The 19,765-nt window shown below is 38.5% G+C and overlaps 1 long non-coding RNA gene and 2 pseudogenes across 1 annotated transcript in view; all 3 read right to left on the minus strand.

Annotated features, from left to right (window-relative positions):
* LOC144578095 (uncharacterized) overlaps positions 1–19,765 on the minus strand; it is a 39,588-nt gene that overhangs the window by 7,219 nt on the left and 12,604 nt on the right. The window contains exon 3 of the long non-coding RNA XR_013523204.1: positions 2,284–2,399. This is a non-coding gene — a long non-coding RNA (uncharacterized LOC144578095). The remainder of the gene's footprint in view (positions 1–2,283; positions 2,400–19,765) is intronic.
* LOC100394996 (melanoma inhibitory activity protein 2 pseudogene) lies at positions 5,476–7,609 on the minus strand (annotated as a pseudogene).
* On the minus strand, positions 11,947–12,856 carry LOC100395362 (RNA-binding motif protein, X chromosome-like; annotated as a pseudogene).

The raw sequence follows: 19,765 nt of genomic DNA on the forward strand, positions 1-19,765 counted from the left end.
GACCTTGAAGAGATGCTTACAAAACGCTGGCTTCCTGTCATCCCCAGGGTAAAGTCCATTCAACTGAAGGTAGAGATGGGATGTGGAAGAATGGAAAATAAGAACTTGTTTTAGGACACGAGGAGCTAGTTTGCTGGTGGGACATTCAGGTAGATTGGGTAGAAAGGACAAGAAACAGCACATTAGATGCGGAAGAAATTTCTACACCAAAAAGACTGAGAATATGCGTGTTTTTAATTTTAGTAAATAGAACTCCCAGTTTCACAGGTTCCAAGCCAGGAACCCATGCTTTCTTTCTTTCTTTTCTTTTCTTTTTTTTTTTTGAGACGAAGTTTCGGTCTTGTTACCCAGGCTGGAGTGCAATGGCGCCATCTCAGCTCACTGCAACCACTGCCTCCTGGGTTCAGGCAATTCTCCTGCCTCAGCCTCCTGAGTAGCTGGGATTACAGGCACGCGCCACCATGCCCAGCTAATTTTTTGTATTTAGTAGAGACAGGGTTTCACCATGTTGACCAGGATGGTCTCGATCTCTTGACCTCGTGATCCACCCGCCTCGGCCTCCCAAAGTGCTGGGATTACAGGCTTGAGCCACCGCACCCGGCGAACCCATGCTTTCTTCTCGACCCTTTCCCTGTCTTAGGGTCTCTATTCTGAATATCATGAAGGAATTATGCCCTGATGGTGTAAAGTATCCATTGTGTGTAATGGAATTAATGTCTCACCATTGCATCAGGAAATGGCATTAGCTATATACCATTGTTAGGATAATTTTTTAAAAAGTAATTCATGATATTTTTTGTAGAATTTAATTTTCTCAAGAGACCTTTACTGAGATAGACTGCCAAACATCGTGCCTCTATGGTGTGTGTTTTAACTGAACTCTTAACATTATGATCTTTAAAATATCTCTTTTCTTTTTTTAAAAAAATAACAATCTCTAGTGGTTACCATTTGCTTTGAGACAAGGTCTTACTCTGTAGACCAGGCTGGAATGCAGTGGTGCCATTACAGCTCACTGTAAAGCTTCATTAAAAAAGTTTGAAACACCTGCAAACGTCCAAAAAAGTTACATATACAGATGTTTTTAAACTTAAACCACTTGACAATAAGCTACTGAATTAATGTACCATTGCCTCAAAATACTTTAGTGCACAATTCTAACAAACCAGGATATTCTTCTTAGTGACAATATATCATCAAAGTCAGGAAATTAGTACTGGCATATTATTACTATCTAGTCCTCAGATCCCATTAGTTACCCCAGTTGATCCAATAATGTGCTTTATAGCCAAAAGTTATAGTTCAGAATCAAGCCTCGAATTTAGTTGTTATCACTCCTTTAATGTGGACCAGTTTCTCAGACTTTCCTTGATTTTCATGACCTTGAAACTCTTGCCAATTATTGGCCAATTATTTTGTAGAATGTCTTTCGCTTGTGTCTGCAAAAAGTTTCTTCATGGTTACATTCAGGTTAGGCATCTCTAGCAGGAATGATGCTGTGTTTTCATAATATCTTATTAGATGATGCATAATTTCAACTTGTTTGGCTACTGATGATGTTTACTTTAATCATTTGATTATCTCTGCCAGAGTTGTCCAGTTAAATTTACTCATTTTTAACTTTGTAAGAAATCAGTCTTTTATGGGCAGGGACTTTGAAAATATGTTAATAACATGTTCTCCTTTGAACTTCCCATTTGTTTATTTATTTATTTTATCCAATGGGTTATACTTTGTTACTATTTTTATTTTGCTGCTCAAATTTTCTTTGATTTGGTTGGTAGGAACCTTTCAAGCTGAATTTTTCTGTCCTTTTGACATGGCCCCATCATTCTGTGAGCTCTTCTGTGTTTTTTAGCATAAGATGTTCTAGGCTTATCTTATAATCTCTTTACCCCAGCCCTGAAATTAGCTATTTCTCCAGTGAGCCCTGGTTTCTTTCACTAGAGAGTGGTATTTTAGAAACCACACATTGGTACAAATTGTACTCATACCTAGTGAGGTGTTGCTGGTCTCAGACCCTCTCAGGGGACAGAGGTAGGAAAGATATATAGCTTTCCATAACAATATATACTATACACACAAATGCGCGCGCGTGTGCGCACAGACACACACACACACACACGTATTTCTACATCTATCACTATATATGGAAAACCATGATGTTTCCAATTTCAGTCCAGTATCACAGGGTTTCTTCTAGTTTTATTCCTTTCCATAATTATAATTCTCTTTTCTAATAATGAATAACCAGCTCTCAATATCCTTAATATATTTACTTACTTGATCAATCTCCACATGTGTAACCAATCTTCTATCAATGACACCATCCTTTTTTAGCATGTATTACTTCTCACTCTACTTGGGTGGAAGCCTCCTGTCTTGATCTGCTTTGGCTGCTATAACAAAATGGATAGAATGAGTAGCTCATAAACAACAAAAATTTGTTTCTCACGGTACTAGAGACTGAAAAATCCAGTGCCTGGTCAGGACCCAGCCTTCTCATTAATAAATGGTGCCTTTTAGCTGTGTCCCCACATGGTATAAGAAAACAGCTAACTTTCTGTTGCCTCTTTTATAAGGGCACTAATCTCAACCATGAATGCTCTGTTCTCATGGCCTGATTACCTCCCAAAGACCCCACCTTTCAATGTCATCACCTTGGGGATTAGGATTTCAATACATGAATTTTGAGGGAGACACAAATATTCAGACCACAGCACTCCTTCGTCTAATGAACCTCCTTCTCACCCTGCTAGGGCTCATGTGGGGTCGACCTCCACCCCACACTGTATGGGTACCCTTTTTGCTCTGATCAGGCTCCAGTACCTTGTGCCAGCTTTCATGGATGCCCTCCTTTTCTTGTCTTCAACCCTCTGCACCAAGCAGCTCTCCTATACAGCCAGACCCCTCCTCACCCTACTTGAACTGATACTCTGCACTGTGCTCACCCTGCTGTAGAAGCCTTATCATCCTGTTTAGATTCCATCCATCTGATGTTCTTTTTGTTTCCAAAGAAAAAAATTGCTCTTATTTCTCATTTTTAAAAGAAAAAGAAATAAAGTGTATTCAATTAGAAAAAGAGGAAGTCAAATCATCTCTACTAGCAGATGACATAATTGTATATTTAGAAGACTCCATCATCTCAGCCCAAAATCTCCTTAAGCTGATAAGCAACTTCAGCAAAGTCTCAGGATACAAAATCAATGTGCAGAAATCACAAGCATTCCTATACACCAGTAACAGACAAACAGAGAACCAAATTATGAGCAAACTCCCATTCACAATTGCCACAAAGACAATAAAATACCTAGGAACTAACAAAGAAAGGATGTGAAGGACCTCTTCAAGGAGAGCTACAAACCACTGCTCAAGGAAATAAGAGAGGATATAAACAGAAGGAAAAACATTCCATGCTCATGGTTAGGAAGAATCAATATCATGAAAATGGCCACACTGCCCAGAGTAATGTATAGATTCACTGCTATCCCCATATAGCTACCATTGACCTTCTTCACAGAACTGGAAAAAACCACTTTAAACTTCAAATGGAACCAAAAGAGAGCCTGCATAACTAAGACAATCCTAATCAAAAAGATCAAAGCTGGAGGCATCATGCTACCTGACTTCAAACTATACTACAAGGCTACAGTAATCAAAACAGCATGCTATGAGTACCAAAATAGAGATATAGACCAATGGAACAGAACAGAGGTCTCAGAATTAATGCTACACATCTACAACCATCTGATCTTTGACAAACCAGCAAAAACAAGCAGTGGGAAAAGGATTCCCTGTTTAATAAATGGTGTTGGGAAAACTGGCTAGCCATATGCAGAAAGCTGAAATAGGACCCCTTCCTTACGCCTTATACAAAAATTAACTGCAGATGGATTAAAGATTTAAACATAAGACCTAACACCATAAAAACCCTAAAAGAAAACCTAGACAAAACTATTCAGGACATAGGCATAGGCAAGGACTTCATGACTAAAACACCAAAAGCAATGGCAACAAAAGCCAAAATAGACAAATGGGATCTAATTAAACTAAAGAGTTTCTACACAGCAAAAGAAACAATCATTAGAGTAAACCAGAAGCCAACAGACTAGGAAAAAAATTTTGCAAGTTATCTATCTGAAAAAGGGCTAATATCCAGAATCTACAAAGAGCTAAAACAAAATTGCAAGAAACAAACAAATAAACCCATTCAAGAGTGGGCTAAGGATATGAACACTTTTCAAAAGATGACATTTATGCAGCCAACAAACATGAAAAAAATGCTCATCATCACTGGTCATTAGAGACATGCAAATCGAAACCATATTGAGATACCATCTCACGCTGGTTAGAATGGCAATCATGAAAAAATCTGGAGACAACAGATGTTGGAGAGGATGTGGAGAAATTGGAAAAATAGGAACACTTTGACACTACTGGTGGGAGTGTAAATTAGTTTAATAATTGTGGAAGATAGTGTGGTGATTCCTCGAGAATCTAGAAACAGAAATTCCAGTTGACCCAGCAATCCCATTACTAGGTATATATCCAAAGGAGTATAAATCATTCTATTATAAAGACACATGCACACGTATGTTCATTGCGGCACTGTTTACAATAGCAAAGACATGGAACCAACCCATCAGTGATAGACTGGACGGACAAAGAAAATGTGGCACATATACACCATGGAATACTATACAGCCATACAAAGGATGAGTTCATGTCCTTTGTAGGGATATGGATGAATCTGGAAACCATCATTCTCAGCAAGCTGACACAAGAACAGAAAACCAAACACTACTTGTTCTCACTTATAAGTGGATGTTGAACAATTAGAACACATGGGCACAGGGAGGGGAACGTCACACACTGGGGTCTGTTGCGGGGTGGGGAGCTAGGGGAGGGACGGTGGGGGTTGCAGAGGTTGGGGAGGAATAACACTGGGAGAAATGCCTGATGTAGGTGATGGGGGGTATGGAGACAGCAAACTACCATGGCATATGTGTACCTATGCAACAATCTTGCGACATCTGCACATGTATCCCAGAACTTAAAGTGCAATAAAACAAAAAACAAAAAACTGGCATACTAAAAAAAAAATCAACAAAAATTTATTTAATTAAGCACAAAGTTACTTTCACATTTGTCTACAACCACAGTAAATACAGTCCTAAAGACACAGGCTTTACACTTAAAGCCTCTCCACCTGCAAGATTACATATATAAAATTCTCGCTATTGTTTATATAATAGTGGATTCATTAATCAAATTGAAATAGTTATAGTATTAATAAAATAAAATGGGTAGAATTTACTCATAAGATTCATATTTAAATCATTTTTGTTTATAAAATACTATCCTGAGAATGGAAGCTTAATGCTTCAATTTGAGCCAAAGTTTAATATTTAAATAACAATAGTTACTTAGAGTGAAAATGAGATCAGTCAAAATTAATTGAGAAGAGAGCAAAAATATTGTCAGGTTTCTTGCTGTGGTTCTGGATGTTCAGTAGCAGGCCGAATTGACCTTTCTACCTTCAGAATGTGGGGTTGGAGGGAAAAATCCAGGCCTTGCGGGAAGATAATAGCCAAAGAAAGCATATTAAAACTTCTGAGTTCTGCCGATCCATGCAGTCTACCAGAATTAGAATAAAATCTGTCTTGCCTTTGTGGAAGAAGAGCTGAATCAGGATATGATTGTCCTGGTGGAGGAAACATCATCCTATGCTCCTGTTCCCACGGAGGTGACAGGGACACAGTGTCAGGAGCCCTATGAGGACTGGTTAATTAGTCACAGCTTGATTCTCTCTTTCATTCGTAATCTGAAGTTTCAGAGGATTCCCTGGGCTTCTTGAGCCTCTTCCTCCTACCCTGGGAAGCAACGATGAGAGTCTGAGTGGACCCTTGAACAAAGTTGGAAGAGAGAGAAAAGCTCTCATTTCAAATGAAGGCCGACTCAATGGTGAGGGACCATGTGGGGAATGTTCTCTTTCAAATGCAGTATTTGGAACATAAAGTACATAACAGTGGTTTTCTAAAAGTTGAAATTTAAACACTGTTTCGGTTAATTTTTGTCTGTTGTAAGCATTTTCTGTCCTTAAATCATTGAGGTTTCTTTCAGAAGTCTGAGCTGCCAACCAATTATCATGTGCTTTTTTTCTCATAGGCAATAATCTGTCCTTGATAATAATGAATAGCTCTCTCCAATTCTTCTTCAAGATCTTTGGCTTGCTTTCTATAGGTCTCCAACTCTTCAGTGCTGTGATTGATCTTTTCATCCACTTTAGAAAGTTTCTCTTCTTTCTCTAACTGGTAATTTTCCTCTACTATTAATTTCTTGTGGAGTTTTATTTCATTTTCTTGATATAATTCAGTCATTACTCTAAGTTTCTGTTGAAGTTTCTGATTCTCACTTTCAAAATGTGTGTTTTCTGACTGCAAAGATGCTTGTTCAGTGTGAAATTTTTTAACATGCTCTGTAAACTCTTCCTTTGTTTAATCAATTTCAGATAACTGAATATAAATTTGTTTTCTTTCTCCTTCTAAGGTTTTTAAAGAAGCATTTAACTTAATTTCAAAGCTCCTTTTGGAGGATTATCTAATTAAGCACCATTTTCCAATTCACTGTCCACTTCTAATTCCAAGTTCTCATCATTGTTACATCTTCTCCAAGCATAGCAGCCCAATCTTTCATCTTTAGCAAGCATCAGTCAAAGTCTTGATGGATTTTATCATTTAGAACTTGTTCTGGGTGTACTTTGGAGTCTTCAAATGTTATTTTCTGTTTGTTAGGTTCACTTACTTGTTCTTTCCATACTTCGGCTTGTTGAAAAAGTTGTTCTGGTTCTCCTGAAGTTGAGAATGTTCATTCAAAGCATCTTTTATTGCTATCTTCAGTTGTTCTTCATTCATTTGAATTATCTTGAAGGTAATTTTGGCTTCAGCTACTTGTGATTTGAGGGATTTTGACTCGTCTTGTAGAGACTGTAATCTTTTTGAAATATCCACCATCAATTCATCTTGTTCAGAATGTTTAGATTTCTCTTCTTTTAACTCTTTTACTAGACAGAGTTTTTCATCCTTTAGTTCAGAATTGGACCTGTTTAGCTATTCACAGGCTGCCTCCAAACTTTGCATTTCTGTTGCCTCCTCAAAGCTGGCATCCATTAAAGATGATGCTACTTCATAGCCTTCATACTCTTTTTGAACAAGGCTAAATTTTTCAAGTAGTTTACATTTTTCTTCAATTAGTCCAGAAAGTGCCACAGCAAGCTTTTTCTCTCTTTCCACATAGAGCCAACTCCTAACTGATCTAAATCTTCTCCATACACAAAAAAGGGAAAAGCAAAAAATCCAATAATAGCTGCCCATATCACCAATTCCCATGGAAAACCATAAGGATTAGAATCCCGTATCATACCATCAGGCAGTAGCACCTTCAGGACCACCTGTAAGTACTGCTGAGGGGTAGCTCGGGGCTGCTCCATAGTGCCAAGGCTGCTCTGGAGGTTGCTTCAGTAACCCGGGCCTGTTGGGGTCACAGTGAAGGGCAGAGAACACTCAGCATTCGGTCTGGAACCCAAACCATTACGGTCTGGAACCCAAACCATCACGTGGCAACTAGAGCGGACCACTGCGGAGCTGGCTGCAGGGAGAGCTGGGAGACACAGGCACCCACAGGCCTCACAGTCCCACGCTGCCCACCCCGGCCCCCTTGTTACAATTTTCATCCTGAGACAGCAGGTCTGAGCCCAACCCACACAATCCTGTGATGCACCATGTTGTCACCACCCCACCCCTCGGTTTGGTTTCTATTTCTTATTTTTTGGAGACAGAGCCTTACGCTTGCCCAGGCTGGAGTACCATGCTGCTACTGTTATCTATGGCGGTTATCCGATTTACCGGGAGCGAATCCAGAAGGATCTGCAGCAACCTCAATTCTTGCCTCCTCAGAAGAAAGAATTTGATGGAGGGGCATAAGGCAGAAGAAGAGACTAAGGAAAGTTTTAGAGCAGGAGTGAAATTTATTAAAAAGCTTTAGAGCAGGAATGAAAAAATAAAAAAAGGTAAATTACACTTGGAAGAGGGCAAAGTGGGCATCTTGGAAGACAAGTGTAGGGTTTGACCTTTTGTCTCAGGGTTTTATATGTTGGCATGCTTCCGGGCTCTTGCATATTCTCTCCTGATTCTATCCTTGGGGTGGGCTGTCCACCTGAGCAGTGGCCTGCCAGCACCTGGGATGGGCCACATGCACAGTGTGTTTACTGGAGTTACACGCATGGTCACTTGAGACGTTCTTCCCTTACCAGCCTAATATTCCTAGAAGGTCATATACCAGTTAAAGTCTGTCATTTTGCCTCTTAGTGCACATGTGTAAGTCCATTCACCTAACTCCTGAAATCTTAGCAGGAAGCTACAGATCACCAGTTCCAGGTTTTTCCTATCTATAGGGAGCCTGCCTTTTCCTGGTGCTGGCTGCTAAGAGTTATTAGAGAGACAGTTAACAACTGCCTGACCATCACCTGATGGTCGTTTAACTTTCTTGGAGTGGGAGGCCTCTCTCCTTCCCTGTTTATGTCTAACTAGCTACCAGCTGTAACCTTATCACAGCTCACTGCAGCCTCAACCTCCTGGTTCCAGCAATTCTCCCACCATAGCCTCCCAAAGTGCTGGATTACAGGAGTGAGCCATCATGGCCAGACCATCTGACACTGTACACAAGGCCTCTCCTATGTAGGAATGACCGCCTCACCCTATTCTGACTCCAATATCTCACACCAGGCTGCTCCCACATGTGGATGTCCTCCTCATCCCCTGTGGGCTCAGATTTCCAATGATGGCCCTCCCTGCTGTACAGACACCCCCCTCACCCTGCCTGGGTTCCAGCATCCCACTCTGTATCACTGTGGGTCCCCTCTCTGACTGCAGACCTAACTTGGTGCCACCTAATGTCTTGGCACTGAATTGTAAGGGAAGGGAAGGAGAAAAGGAAGAGGGTTATAGTAACTTAATATTTGTAAAGCAACTGTTTTCACTTATCAAATTTTTTTGGTTGTTTTAACTTTTTTTAGATTACAATCATTTTTGGAGACAAAAATCCATTAGAATTCTAGTTGCAGTTGCATTGGAAAGGACTGCAGTTGTTATATTGTGAATGAAATCTTCTAGAGAAATTTGGTAATCGTCTCTGCTTAGTTTTTGTTTTATATTTTTATGTGAGATTTTATGGTTTTCCATTATACAGATTTTATACTTGTTAAATTTATTCCTAGGTATTTTATGAATATAAGTGGAAATTTTGTCTGATATTCCTTTCTAATGGATTATTGTCACAAGGAAACAAGCTATTGATTTTTGTATGTATGCCTCCTTTACTGAAAATCAACTGATCATCTTGAACTTTGAATGTGATGTGTGGCAGGACTCAGTCCTTATACTTCTCTTTTCAGTCTATAATTACTGTCTATATTATCCATCATTCTCCTGGCCTTAATATCATATATATACTGATTCTTATGTCTAGACTCAATTCCAGACACATATATCAAACTGTCTACCCGATCTCTCCACTTGAATGGCTAATAGAGATCTCACACTCAGGGTCCCCAAACTGAATTCCTGAATCTATTTCTGCAAACCTGCTCCCCGTGCTGTCTTCCTCTTATCAAGAAATGACAGTTCTGTTCTTCCAGATTCTTAGGCCAGAAGTCTTTAGAATAATTCTTGAATTCTTTCTATTGCATTCTGCATCCAATCTGACAGAATCCTGGCAGCTCCACCTTAAAATATATCTCACTACCTTCTCTGCTATCACCTTTCCCTGTACGGACTTTTCCTTTAAGGCCTTATCAACTAATAATCAATATATTTTGTTTATTTATTTGTTTACTCTTTGTTTCCCACCACCGGCACAGTAAAAGCTGTTTGGGGGCAGGACCGTATTTCTGTTTTCTTCCTCTGTATCCTCAGCTCCTAAAACAATTCCTGGAGCACAGCAGCTGCTTATTAAATATTTGTTGAATGAGTTTGGTATCTTGTATTCTACTGTCTTGACAAATGCTAATAATAGGTTTTAAAGAGTCTCTTGGGTTTTCTAAGTGTAACTTGTACAAAATGATAGCATTGTGCATTGTGTCTCCTTTTTAAACATTATGCAGATTTTATATTTCTCTCATCTCCTTGTATTAGCCCAAAGCCTTCCAAAAACAATGCTGGGTGATAGTGGTGATAGCAGCCAACATTTTTGGTTCTTGATTACAATGAAAACGTCTTCAGTATTTATCTGTTTAATGGGATATATGCTTTTGTTTTTGGTTACTTTATAAAATTCAAACAGTTAATTTTTCAGAGTTAAAAAGATTCCAATGGTGGCTGAATTAACAAACGCCTTTTCAGCACTCTGAGAATACCTGTGTGTATATGGTGGGAATGAATGGTGGTTTCCCTACTACCACACAGACCTTATGGTTGCTTCCCTTCCTTCTTGCCTATATCATCCTAGGTGTGCTACATATTTATTTTTCCCTTTAATTTCCCTCGAAGCATCATTAAGCAAAGTTATGTCTGGCATACTTTCAATAAAGGTTTGTGTAACCAAAGGGGTTGTTATAGTATGTATGTGTAACAACTGATAGCTATCACTGATATAAATATCAATGAACCATTTCTTGCTCTATGGATTTCTGGCTAGAAATATTTTCCAGCTCACTGTCATGCTTTCTGGCACCATTTCTCTTCAAATTCTCCTCCTACCCTTCGAGCTTTTTGCCTCCTTCTTGTATATTCCTGCTGCTTATACAGTTATTCAATTCTCTCTGTGATTTTACTTTCTCCTTTCTGCCATAATTTACATTTAAATGTATAATTGTTGTAGTTTATTCAGCATCTAGATGTTTCTTAAAGTATGTATTCTATCATGCTGTCAGTAATATACATCTCTGTTTTTGTCTCTTACGTTCTTCGAATATTGCTTTATTGAGTTACACATTATATTCAGTAAAATGCACAAATCTGAAGTGAATAGATCAGTACATTTTTTTACATAGATATAAACTTATGTGACCATTATCCAGAAAAAGATTAGAACATTTCAATGACTCCAGAAAGTATCCTTACGTCTCTTTTTGGGTGATGCCACCCCCTTCCAGAGGTAACTATTATATTGATTTCTGTTACCATAGATCTGTTTTACCTGTTATAGAGCTTCACATCAATGGAATTATACAGAATGCACTTTTGTTTCTAGTTTATTTTGCTCAACAGTTTTGAGATCTATCCATGTTATCACATTAGTAGTTTATATTAGTGACTAGGTATAATTCATTGTACAAACACAAAACAATTTCTCTCTCTCTTTTTTTTTTTTTTGGCCAAACTTTTTATTTAGTATTCTGTAGTTGTTTAACACACACTAAAATGGTCATATTGGGGGAGGGAAATGGGAGGTTCTTGCAGATTTCCAGGGAAATGTCAGAAAGACAAAATGACCAGCATTATTCATTTGCTTTTTTTGGGTTTACTGGGTAAACAGCACTTTCCTTACATAAGTATCTGAATTCAGGTTTTCATACTGAGAACATTGAGATTTCAGTTGGAAGACACCCTGAAATCTTGAGTAGCGTACCCCAACCACCCTCTAATAGCTAGCTTGTTTCTATAGGCAGAATGATTCTCTCCATTTTTTACATGGCTGGATGTTTTATGGAAGATCTTAGAATTGCTTCCCTAATTTACTGGGGAAAATTACATAGGAAGTGGCCATTAAGGACACTTTTACTTGGAAAGTTGCAGCACTAGTACAAGAAGTCTTAAGACCTTTAACATTTGCTTGTTGAAAAGCAATGTCATAAAGTCAATAAAATTAAACATGTTTTACTTTTTTCCTCACAAGAATATAAAAATTATGGAAGGGAACTTAACAGGAAAGTTTAAAAAGGTAGCATATTTTTTTCTTTTAGTAGTCCTTGGGTAGTTATGACAGAATAGTTTCCACTTTTTGTTTGTTTCTTTGAACTGGGATTTTGGTCTCAGTTTTGTTTGTTTCTAGTCTCTGTTTCTGCCTCCCCCTCTATCAGATCGGCTTCCTTCATGGCCACCACCTCTTGGTGTTCCTCGGCTTGAACTGCTGTAGGAATCATGTGAAGGAGGGTACCCCCTTTCCATAGAAGGAGGAAGCCCTCTTTCTTGTCTGTCAACCCGATCACAACCACTTGAGTAGAGATCACTTCGGCTGCTTGAGTAACTGTCTCGACTTCCACCATATCTGTCACATGAGCCGCTGGAATCGTCACAGCGACTGCTTCCACCATAAGATGGTGGGGGCCCTCGTTTAGGTGGAGCACTATGTGAGTTATCATAACTCTCATATGAATCTCTGTAGGAACCTCCACTTGGATGATCTGAAGAGTCACGATCACGACCATATCCATCTCTATTACTATAGCCTCTTGGTGGATAGTCATCACGTGAACTGGAGTGACCATAATGGCGATAAGTATAATCTTGTGGTGGTGGTGCATAATCTCTTGTATCAGGAGAACTTGGGTAATCGCTGCTTGAGTAGCTATCTTTACTAGAATACTCATCATCTCTTGGGGACAAATAAACATCTCTACGAGAGACCAGCAGTTCCCTTTGAGGTGGACCTCGTAACTCTTTCTTCCACACGATACAGAAGCTCTTCCTCCCATTCCACTGCTGCTGCAAACTGGTCCTGAAGGTGCAGATCTCTTAGGAGAAGGACCCCCACTTCTTGGTGGTGGTATTCTTTTTTTTTTTTTTTGTATTTTTAGACTTTGTTTTTTTTTAAATTGCATTTTAGGTTTTGGGGTACATGTGAAGAACATGCAAAATTGTTGAATAGGTACATGCATGGCAGTGTGATTTGCTGCCTTCCTCCTCATCACCTGTATCTGGCATTTCTCCCCATGCTCTCTCTCCCCAACTCCCCACCCACCACTGTCCCTCCCCTGTTTCCCCCTGACAGACTGCAGTGTGTGATGCTCCCCTCCCTATGTCCACGTGTTCTCATTGTTCAACGCCTACCTATGAGTGAGAACATGCGGTGTTTGATTTTCTGTTCTTGTGTCAGTTTGCTGAGAATGATGGTTTCCAGTTTCATCCATGTCTCTACAAAGGACACAAACTCATCATTTTTTATGGCTGCATAGTATTCCATGGTGTATATGTGCCACATTTTCCCTGTCCAGTCTATCATTGATTGGCATTTGGGTTGGATCCAGATCTTTGCTATCACTCTACTTTGATAATTATGGCTATTATTGTTTGACATGCTCCTCACCCACTTTCCTGTCTTCAACCTGAATTATTAGTAAATTTTGATATCATATTTTTATCTATTACTATTTCAGTATATGTAAGAGATAAGGAGTGTTTAAAAAAACAATGCAACTACAATACTCCTATTATGCCTAAGCAAGTAACTATAATTACTCAATATCATCTAAATGTAGATTAGTTTCCACATTTTTCTGGTTGTCTTATAAATTTTAAAAATTATTTTTCTTATTTTTTGAGACAGAGTTTTGTTCTTGTTACCCAGGCCATAGTGCAATGGTGCAATCTCAGCTTATTGCAACCTCTGCTTCCCAGTTCAAGCAATTCTTCTCATCCTCCCAAGTAGCTGGGATTATAAGCATACCACCATGCCAGTCTAATTTTCGTGTATTTTTTTAGTAGAGATGGGGTTTCACTATGTTGAACTCTTGACCTCAGGTGATCGACCCACTTTGGCCTCCCAAAGTGCTGGGATTACAGACGTAAGCCATTGCACCTGGCCAAAAATTATTTTTTAAAACTAAACTACGGATTCAAATGATTTCCATGTATTGATTTGGTTGCAGAGTCTTGCAAGTATGCTTTAATCTAGTAAATATACTCCTGCCCTTTACAAATTATTTTTTGAAGAAATATTGAATTTTTTTTTCTCCCTATAGTTTCCCACCCTCCAGATTCTGCTGTTTGAATCTTTTTGGTGTGATTTAAAATATTCGCTCTCTCCTCCAATTACTGTGAATTGATGATTAAATCAGCATTCCCCAAGGGGCTCGAAGACACATGCAAATGGCTCAGTACCTATGGAATTCACTGGCTAGGAGAAATGACAACAAGTTTGATCTCCAAGTTAATGTTTCCAATCTCTCTTTTTCCTTTTTGACAGAATACAAAGGGGAGAAACCTCATTCTGAGTAGCTCCATTCTTCTCCTGTTGGCCTCCTGGGTCAAATGGGTCAAATATTTTTTCTTGTGCAGAGGGCCCTTGGTGCAGTGGAGCCCTCATTGCTCCACACTGGCGCATATTCTTAGGCATTTGGTACACTCTCTCACCTGGATTAGGAGCCCGAGCTACCTCTTCCTTCAGGTACAGAGATCTTGGTGCAGCAGCAACCCCCCTACTCCATGCCCAGATGTATCTCCAGGCATTTGGCACAACCACTCTTCAGGTGTTTAGGCTACTCCTCCCTTCCTGGGCAGAATACTTGGGGAAGCAGAAGTTTCTCCACTCCACACTCAGGCACAACTCTAGGTGCTTGATGCTGCCTCCTGGACTTCCCTTTTGGAGCCAGTGCTTACACTTGCCATTGGGGGATGAATAGGTGGGCCTGCCCAGTTTGGCAGGCCAAGCTTGGTCTCTTCTGGAACTGAGCAGAAAGCTCAGACCACTGTGCATTCCACAGGATGGCATGTTGCCTCAGGAAACAGGGAGCACCTTGTGGCAAACAAAGATCAAGCATATACCCATTTACCTGAGCTGCACCTGGCTCTTACTTATAAGAATCACCCACAGACTGAGAGGATCAACTAAACAACCCGAAATATAATTTGCTGACATAAGCACACAGCAGCGAGGAACTAGATTAGCTTCCTGGGGCCTCAGCTGTATGGGCCATGCAAGAGGCAGTGAGCCTGCTCATCTGCCCAGTACATTGCTACTACAACCAGCATTGAAGAAAGCTCCTGTACGAAAGCTATCTATAACTAAGGAAACTACACAAAGTCTTTGCCACTGAAAGCACCCAGAACCAAACCCAAAGGATTCTATTCAACAATATTGTAGTCAAATTATCTAGCGAGAGAGAAAAATCTCATGCCAAGGAAAGTAAATTCAAAAATAAGAGGAAGAGACAGCTTACCCAGATGAGAAGGAACCAAAAGAAAAGTTCTGGAAGTATTTAAAGAGAGTGTTACAACATCCCCAGAGGATTACACTAACTCTCTAACAATGGATCTTAACCAAAATAAAATTTTTGAAATACCAGATAAGGAATTCAAAATATTGATTTTAAAAACACTTGATGAGGAGAAAGTTGTATACACACACACACACACACACACACACACACAAGCACACACACTAAGGAAACTACACAGTCTTTGCCACTGAAAGCATCCAGAACCAAATCCAAAGGACTCTATTCAATGAATATTGTAGTCAGATCCTTGAGAGAGAGAAAAAAATCTCATCACAATGAAAGTAAATTCAAAAATAAGAGAAAGAGATAGCTTACCCAGATGAGAAGGAACCAGAAGAACAATTCTGGAAGTATTTAAAGAGAGTGTTATAACACCCCCAAAGCACCACACTAATTCTCTAGCAATGAAACTTAACAAAAATGAAATTTTTGAAATACCAAATATATAATTCAAAATATTGATTTTAAAAACACCCAATGAAGAGAAAGTTGAAAACACACACACACACACACACACACACACACACACACACACACATGCACACTTGGAAAAACAATTCAGGATGTTAAAGAAGAGATAGATATTAAGAAAACCAAACAGAAGTCCTAGAAATAAAAAATTCATTTAAGGAATTACAAAATACTGTTGAAAGCTGCAACCATCGGCTTGGACAAGCAGAAGAAAGAAATTCAGAGTTGGAAGACAGGTCTTTCAAATTAACCCAGACAAAAATAAAAATGATTTTTTTTACATGAAAAGAGCCTTCAAGAAATATGGGACTATGTTTATTGCCCAGACCTACAAGTTATGGATATTTGAGAGGGAGAAGAGGCAAAAGTTACAAGTATGGAAAGACCTTTTGGAGGGAATAATTAAGGAACACTTCTCTGGTCTTGCTAGAGATCTATATAGCCAAATACAAGAAGCTCAAACTTCTTGAGGATACATTACAAGAAGAATCTCACCAAAGCATATAGTCATCAGACTATTAAAGTTAACATGAAGGAAAAAATCCTTGAAAGAGGAGAGAAGCATCTAATCACCTATAGGGGAAATCCCATCAGACTAACAGTGGACTTCTCAGCAGAAAAGACTGGGGTCCTATTTTCAGTCTTTGTAAAAAAAAGAAATGCCAGCCAAGAAAGTTTTTGTCTTTCTAAGCTAAGCTTCATGAATGAAGGAGAAATTAAAAGCCTTTCAAATACAAACAAACACCAAGAAAATTTCTCACCACTAGACCAGCCCTACAAGAACTGCTCAAAGGAGATCTAAACATAGAAATGAAAAGGTGATACTTTCTATCCTAAAACACACGAAAATGTAAAACTCCTAGGTCTTATAAAGCAGTTACACAATGAAGACTGCAAAGCAACACAGTAATAATTAACATTGTAACAGGAATGGAACCTTATATATCAATACTAACCCCAAACATAAACAAAATTCTCTACTTAAAAGATACAGGCTAGGGAAATGGATTAAAAAAAGCAAAATCCAATCATATTCTGCATACAAGAAACCAACCTAATGGGTAAAGACATTTACAGACTCAAACTAGAGGGGTAGAAAATGTTATTCCATGCAAACAGAAACCAAAAATAGGAGCAGTAGTAACTCTACTTGTATCAGATAAAACAGACTTTAAATTAACAACTATAAAAAAGACAAAGGAGGTCATTATATAATGACAAAAAGATCAATCCAACAAGAAGATATACAATTCGAAGTATATATGCACCCAACACCAGAGCACCCAGATACTACTAGATCTAAGAAACAAATACTACTAGATCTAAGAAAAGACATAGACATCAATACAATAATACTGCAGAGTTTAATATCCCACTGACAGTATTGGACATATCATTGAGGCAGAAAATCAATAAAGAAACTCTGGACTTAAACTGGATTCTAGACCATGTAGTTTTAACAGACATTTGCAGAACATTCTATTCTACAAACACAGAATAGGTGGGAGGATCTCTTAAGCCCGGGAGGTTAAGGCTGCAGTGAGCCATTATTGTGCTAATGCAATCAGCCTGGGTGACAGAGCAAGACCATGTCTTTAAAAAGCAAGTAAGCAAACAAACAAAAAGTAAAAGAAAATATAAAAGTGATAGATGACTAGTAGGTTAACTGATTTAAAATGGGATGATTCTAACAAGCACAATAAAAAATGATAAAGGTGTCATTACAATTGGTACAATAGAAATAGAAAAGATAATCAGAGCATCTCTATGTGTGCAAACTAGAAAATCTAGAGGAAATGGATACCTTCCTGGAAACACGAACCTCCCAAAATTGAATCAGGAAGAAATGGAAATCCTGAACACATCAATAATGAGTAGTGGAATTGGATCAGTAACAAAAAAACTTCCAAAACAACAACAACAACAACAACAACAACAACAATCCCAAGACCAGACAGGGTGTTCACAGTTGAATCTTTTTTTTTTTCTCATTTGGCCCAAATAAATAACTGGCCAGTGTTCTTCTACACTGGCCAGTTATACCAGATATACAAGGAAGAACTGATACTAATCCTACTAAAACTGTTCCAAAAAAATCAAGCAGGAAGGAATTCTCCCTAACTCATTCTATGAAGCCAGCATCATCATGATACCAAAGCCAGGCAAGGGCACATCACAGAAGAAAACTATAGAACAATAATCCTGATGAACATGGATGCCAAAATCCTCAACAAAATACTAGCACATTGTATCCAACAGCACATCAAAAAGATAATACACTATGGTCAAGTGGGTTTTATTCCAGGGATGCAAGGTTGGTTCAACATACATAAATCAATAAATGTGATTCACCACACAAACAGAATTAAAAACAAAAGCCGTATGATCACATTGATAGATGCAGAAAAAGCATTTAAAACATCCAGCATCCCTTCATAATAAAAATCTTCACCATATTAAGCATAGAAGAGACATACCTCAAAATAATAAAGGCCATATATGACAAATCTACAACCAACATCCTACTAAACAGAGAAAAGTTGAAAGCATTCCCCCAAAGAACTGGAACAAGACAAAGATATCTCCTTTCACCGCTTGTATTCATATAGTGCTAGAAGCTCTAGCTAAAGCAATCAGGCAAGAGAAAGGAATGAAAAGCATTCAAATTGGAAAAGAGAAAGTCAAATTATCTCTGTTAGCCAATGATTTAATCTTATACCTATAAAAGCTTAAAGACTCCTCCAAAAGATTCATAGATTTTATAAGTAACTTCAATAAGGTTTCAGGATACAGAAATCAAACCAAGAAAGTTAGTAGCATTTCTATAGATCAATGATGATAAAGCTGAGAACCAAATCAAGAATGTAATCCTATTTGCAATAGCTATAAAAAGACTTAGGAATACATTTAACCAAGGAGGTGAAAGACCTCTACAAGGAGAACTACACAACACTGATGAAATAAATCATACGTGACAAAAGCAAATGGAAAAACATCCCATGGTCATGGATGATCTCCTCCAAACTAATTTTTCTGTTTTTCTTCTTCCGTTTTGACAGAATACAAAGGGGAGAAACCTTCCTATTTTGAGTATCTCCATTCTTCCCCTGTTGGCCTTTAAATATTTTGGCCTATTTAACAATATTTATTGGAAGAATCAATATTATTAAAATGCCCATACTGCACAAAACAATCTGTAGATTCAATGCAATTCCTATCAAACTACCAACATAATTTTTCACAGAAGTAGAGAAAACAATAGTAAAATTTATATGAAGTTGAAAAGAGCCTGAATAGCCAAAGCAATCCTAAGCAAAAAGAACAGTGCTGGTGGTATCACATTGACTTCAAATTATACTACAAGGTTATGGTAACCAAATCAGCATTGTACTGGTATGAAATAAATACATAGAATAGAGAACCCAGAAATGATGTCACACACCCACAACCAACTGATCTTTGACAAAATTAACAAAAATATAGGAGAAAGAACACCTATATTAGTCCGTTTTCACACTGCTGTAAGGAACTGCCCAAGACTTGGTAATCTATAAAGGAAAGGGGTTTAATTGACTCATTGTGGCTGGGGAATCCTCAGGAGACTTACAATCATGGCAGAAGGCAAAGGGGAAGCAAGGCACATTCTTCACAATGTGGCAGGAAGGAGAAGTGCAAGCGGGGTAAAGGTCAGATGCTTATAAGACCATCAGATCTCATGAGAACCCACTCACTATTGTGAGAACAGCATGGTGGCAGCTGCCCCCATGATCCAATTACCTCCACCCAGTCCCACCCTTGACACATAGGGATTATGAGGATTACAGTTTAATGTGAGATTTGCGTGGGGAGACAGAGCCAAACCATACCAACACCTTATTCAATAAGGGGTCCTGGGAAAATTGGATAGCCATATGCAGAAAAATGAAACTGAACCCCTATCTCTCATCACTTACAAAAATTAACTCAAGATGGATTAAAGACTTAGATGCAAGACTTGAAACTATAAAACTTCTAGAAGGAAACCTACAAAAGACTCTTCTGGACATTTGTCTAGGCAAAGAATTTTTGACTAAGTTCCCA

The sequence above is a fragment of the Callithrix jacchus genome, chromosome 10, assembly GCF_049354715.1.
Source record: "Callithrix jacchus isolate 240 chromosome 10, calJac240_pri, whole genome shotgun sequence".
In the NCBI taxonomy this organism is placed as follows: Eukaryota; Metazoa; Chordata; class Mammalia; order Primates; family Cebidae; genus Callithrix; species Callithrix jacchus.